Genomic DNA, 5,795 nt, shown 5'->3' with positions numbered 1-5,795 from the left:
CTCTCTCTCTCCCTCCTGAACCCCTCTCCCCCTCTCTCTCCCCCACTCTCTCCCCCACTCTCTCCCCCACTCTCTCCCCCTCTCTCTCCCCCTCTCTCTCCCCCTCTCTCTCCCTCGCTCTCTCCCCTCTCTCTCTCTCCCTCCTGAACCCCTCTCCCCCTCCCTCTCCCCCTCTCTCTCCCCCTCTCTCTCCCCCTCTCTCTCCCCCTCTCTCTCCCCCCTCTCTCTCTCACCTCTCTCTCTCCCCCTCTCTCTCCCCCCCTCTCTCCCCCCCTCTTTCCCCCCTCTCCCCTCCTCTCCCCTCTCTCTCCCCCTCTCTCTCCCCCTCTCTCTCCCCCCTCTCTCTCCCTCTCTCTCTCCCTCTCTCTCTCCCCCCCTCTCTCCCCCCTCTCTCTCTCTCCCCCTCTCTCTCTCTCCCTCCTGAACCCCTCTCCCCCTCTCTCTCCCCCTCTCTCTCCCCCCTCTCTCTCTCACCTCTCTCTCTCCCCCCTCTCTCTCTCCCCCTCTCTCTCCCCTCTCTCTCCCCCCCTCTCTCCCCCCTCTCCCCCCTCTCCCCTCTCTCTCTCCCCCCCTCTCTCCCCCCCTCTCTCCCCCCCTCTCTCCCCCCCTCTCTCTCCCCCTCTCTCTCCCCCCTCTCTCCCGTCCCTCTTTCTCCCCCTCTCTCTCCCCCCCTCTCTCTCCCCCCTCTCTCTCCCCCCTCTCTCTCCCCCCTCTCTCTCCCCCCTCTCTCTCCCCCCTCTCTCTCCCCCTCTCTCTCCCCCCTCTCTCTCCCCCCTCTCTCTCCCCCCTCTCTCTCCCCCCTCTCTCTTCCCCCTCTCTCTCCCCCCTCTCTCTCTCCCCCTCTCTCTCTCCCCCTCTCTCTTCCCCCTCTCTCTCCCCCCCCTCTCCCTCCCCCCCTCTCTCTCCCCCTCTCTCTCCTCCAACACCTCCGGGAAAGTGTAGAAGGAGAGGGGTGGGAGTGAGAGAAGGGGGGAATGGCAGAGGGGTGGGATGGGTAGAGAAAGAGAGGAAGGGGAAAGAGGGATGGGGAGCGATAGAGAGAGGAGGGATGGGGAGAGAAGACAGGATGGGGAGGAGAGAGGGAGAGAAAGAAAAAAAGAGAATGTCGGGGGGAGATGAGCAGAATTAGGCCATTCGGCCCATCGAGTCTACGCCATTCAATCATGGCTAATGTCTCCCTCCTAACCCTATTCTGCTGCCTTCTCCCCGTAACACCTGACACCCGTACGAATCAAGAATTTACCTATCTCTGTCTTAAAAATACCTACTGACTTGGCCACCACTGCCTTCTGTGGGAAAGAATTCCACAGATTCACCACCCTTTGGCTAAAGAAATTCCTCCTCGTCTCCTTCCTAAAGGAACGTCCTTTAATTCTGAGGCTGTGCCCTCTGGTCCTAGACTCCCACTAGTGGAAACATCCTCTCCACATCCACTCTTTCTAAATCAGTGGTAGACCTTCATATCTAATTTCTTAAGACTAATTCACTGTAAATATGTGATTAATATTCTATAGAGGCAGTTTTTAAACCTGCATGTTTTGAAAATGCAGATTTTTGCTGTTTTATTATAGCCTTGATATGAATAAATTTTTTCAACAAATGCAAGATTTTCAATTGTATAAATGTTTTTAAATATTTTTTAGGACTTGGTCATGTTTATATTTAATACCCTCTAATCCAGGCAGCTTTCTGGTAAACCTCCTCTGCACCCTCTCCCTGGAGCTAACACCCTCTAATCCAGGCAGTGTTTGGTCCATATGCCTCCAGACATGTACCTGTCTGACTCTCTTAAACCGTTGGGATAGTCCCTCCCTCAACTGCATCCTCTGGAAGCTTGTTCTATACACCCACCACGCTCTGTGTGGAAAAGTTAAATCTCAGTTTAAATCTTTCCCCTCAGTTTAAATCTTTCCCCTCTCACCTTAAGCCTATGCCCTCTGGTCCTCGATTTTAAGTGCGTTACATTGGACTGAAGTTTTAGTTTGGTTTAGAGATACAGCACGGAAACAGGCCCTTCGACCGTCCGAGTCCACACCGACCAGCGATCGGCCGTTGAAAGGTTCAAAGATCAGTTTATTGTGCGTGTGCCAATTAAGGTGCAGTGAAACTTGAATTACCACACAGCCATACTAAAAAAAAGCAACAAGACACACAACGACATAAAAGTAAACATAAACATCCACCACAGCGGATTCCCCACGTTCCTCACTGTAATGGAAGACAACAAAGTCAAATCTACTTCCTCTTTATTCTGCCGCGGTCGGGGCAGTCGAACCATCCGCAGTCGGGGTCATCGAAACTCCCGCGTCGGGGCGATCGAAACTCCCGCGTCGGGGCAGTCGAAACTTCCGCGTCGGGGCAGTCGAAACTCCCGTGTCGGGGCAGTCGAAACTCCCGCGTCGGGGCGGTCGAAGCTCCCGCGTCGGGGCGATCGAAGCTCCTGCGTCGGGGCGATGGCGCTCCCGTGATCGGGGCGGTCGCTCCCGCGTCGGGGCGATCGAAGCTCCCGCGTCGGGGCTATCGCTCCCGCGTCGGGGCGGTCGAAGCCCCCGCGTCGGGGCTATCGCTCCCGCGTCGGGGCGGTCGAAGCTCCCGCGTCGGGGCGATCGAAGCTCCCGCGTCGGGGCGATGGCACCCCCGTGATCGGGGCGGTCGCTCCAGCGTCGGGGCGGTCGAAGCTCCCGCGTCGGGGCGATCGAAGCTCCCGCGTCGGGGCGATGGCACCCCCGTGATCGGGGCGGTCGCTCCAGCGTCGGGGCGGTCGAAGCTCCCGCGTCGGGGCGATGGAGCTCCCGCGTCGGGGCGGTCGAAGCTCCCAAGTCGAGGCGGTGGCTCCCGCGACAGGGCGATCGCTCCCGCGTCGAAGCTCCCGTGATCGGGGCGATCGAAGCTTCCACAGCCAGAGGTCGAAGCCCCCATGTCGGGGCGGTCGAAACTGCCGCATTGGGACGGTCGAAGCTCCTGCGGCTTGGAGCTCCCGAAGTCGGTCTCTAACCACGAGCTCCACGATGTTAAAGTCCGCAGGCTCCCGTGGTTGGAGCTCCCGAAGTTGGTCTCCAGCAAAGACCATCAGCTCCATAATGTTTGGCCGCATTGTGGGCGGAGATACGATATGGAAAAAAATCGCATCTCCGTCGAGGTAAAAGATTTTAAAAAGTCTCCCCCAACCCCCCCCCCCCACCCACATAAAACAAACTAAAGAACACTAAAACATACATTTAACACATACAAAAAACAACAAAGAAGAAAGGGAGAGGCAGACTGTTGGCGAGGCAGCCATTGCTGGCCTTGTGTTTTAGAAAAAAGATTGATCATTGGTGATTGCGCAATGATATCATCATTGGTGATAGTGCGAACCTACCTGATGAACTGAATGCTTTCTATGCCCACTTCCAGCAGGAGGCCAACATGGCGGACCTTTTTTTTGATGAGGCATTTTACAAGGAACATTTTTATCGACAAGGCACTTCTCTTGACAAGTCAATTTTTTTCAGGACAAGGCACTTTTGTTTCGACAAGGCAATTTTCTCTACAAGGCAATTTTCTCGACAAGGCACATGTTTCCCGGCAAAGCACTTTTGTTTCGACAAGGCAATTTTCTCGATAGGGCACTTTTTTCTCGACAAGGCACTTGTCTAGACAAGGCACTTTTCTCTACAAGGCCCCTTTTTCAAGACAGGGCACGTTTTCTCGGAAAGGCATTGTCAAAAAAGGCCTCTGACAAGGTACTATTCTCGACAAGGCACTTTTTTTTTTCGAAAAGGCACTTTTTTCAGGAAAAGACACTTTCTCGAAAAAGGCCCTTTTCTCGATGGCACTGGTCTCGAAAAGACCACTTTTTCACGACAGTGCGCTTTTTTCTCGCAAAGGCACTTTTTCTCAACAAGGCAACTTTCTTGACAAGGCACTTTTCTCGACAAGGCACCTTTCTCGAAAAGGACCTTTTTTCAAGACAGGGCACATTTTCTCTGAAAGGCACTTTTTTTCGACAAGGCAGCGTAGGTTTACTAGATTATTTCCCGGAATGGCGGGACTGTCATACGTTGAAACACTGGAGCGACTAGGCTTGTATACACTGGAATTTAGATGGATGAGAGGAGATCTTATCGAAACGTATAAGATTATTAAGGGGTTGGACACGTTAGAGGCAGGAAACATGTTCCCAATGTTGGGGGATTCCAGAACAAGGGGCCACAGTTTAAGAATAAGGGGTAGGCCATTTAGAACTGAGATGAGGAAAAACTTTTTCAATCAGAGAGTTGTGAATTTGTGGAATTCTCTGCCTCAGAAGGCAGTGGAGGCCAATTCTCTGAATGCATTCAAGAGAGAGCTAGATAGAGCTCTGAAGGATAGCGGAGTCAGGGGGTAATGGGACAAGGCAGGAACGGGGTACTGATTGAGAATGATTAGCCATGATCACATTGAATGGTGTTGCTGGCTCGAAGGGCCGAATGGCTTCCTCCTGCACCTATTGTCTATTCTCGACAAGGCACTTTTCTCTCGAAAAGGCACTTTTTTTTCAGGAAAAGACACTTGTTTCGACAAGGCAACTTTCTCGACAAGGCAATTTTCTCGACAAGGCACGTTTTTCTTGAGGCATTTTTCTTGACAAGGTACCTTTCTCGACTGGGCACATTTTTCTCGACAATCCACTTTTTTCTCGACAAGACACTTTTTTCTCGACAAGGCATTTTTCTAGACAAGTCAATTTTTTTCAGGACAAGGCACTTTTGTTTCGATAAGCAATTTTCTCGACAAGGGAATTTTCTCGACAAGGCACATGTTTCCCGACAAGGCTCTTTTATTTGGACAAGGCACTTTTCTCTAGAAGCCCCCTTTTTCACGACAGGGCACTTTTTTCTCGCAAAGGCACTTTTTTTCGACAAAGAACATTTTCTCACAAAGGATGTTTTTTCTCGACAAGGCACTTTTCTCGAAAATTACCGTTTTTCAAGTCAGGGCACGTTTTCCTGGAAAGGCCTTGTCGAAAAAGGCCTCTTCGACAAGACACTGGTCTCGAAAAGAGCACTTTTTTCACGACAGTGCACTTTTTTCTCGCAAAGGCACTTTTTCTCGACAAGGCAACTTTCTTGACAAGGTACTTTTCTCAACAAGGCACTTTTCTCGAAAAGGACCTATTTTGAAGACCGGGCACATTTTCTCGGAAAGGCACTTTTTTCACAACAAGGCACTTTTCACGACAAGGCAATTTTCTTGACAAGGCACATGTTTCTGGACAAGATACTTTTGTTTTGACAAAGCAATTTTCTCGACAAGGCAATTTTCTTGACAAGGCACTTTTTTCTCGAGAAGACACTTTTTTTCTCGACAAGGCTTTTTTCTCGAAAATGATCTCTTTTCAAGACAGGGCACATTTTCTCGGAAAGGCACTTTTTTTCGAGAAGGCACTATTCTCGACAAGGCACTTTTTCCTCGAAAAGGCACTTTTTTCAGGAAAAGTCACTTTTGTTTCGACAAGGCAATTTTCTCGACAAGACAATTTTCTCGTCAAGGCAATTTTCTCGAAAAAGGCACTTTTCTCGACATGGCACTGGTCTCGAAAAGGCCACTTTTTCACGACTGCTTTTTTCTTGCAGAGGCACTTTTTCTCGACAAGGCAATTTTTCAAGACAGGGCACATTTTCTCGGAAAGGCCTTGTCGAAAAAGGCCTCTTCGACAAGGCACTATTCTCGACAAGGCACTTTTTTCTCGAAAAGGCACTTTTTTCAGGAAAAGACACGTTCTCGAAAAAGGCCCTTTTCTCGACGGCACTGGTTTCGACAAGGCACTTTTC

Source organism: Rhinoraja longicauda, chromosome 9, assembly GCF_053455715.1.
Source record: "Rhinoraja longicauda isolate Sanriku21f chromosome 9, sRhiLon1.1, whole genome shotgun sequence".
In the NCBI taxonomy this organism is placed as follows: domain Eukaryota; kingdom Metazoa; phylum Chordata; class Chondrichthyes; order Rajiformes; family Arhynchobatidae; genus Rhinoraja; species Rhinoraja longicauda.
This window is presented reverse-complemented; position numbering follows the sequence as displayed.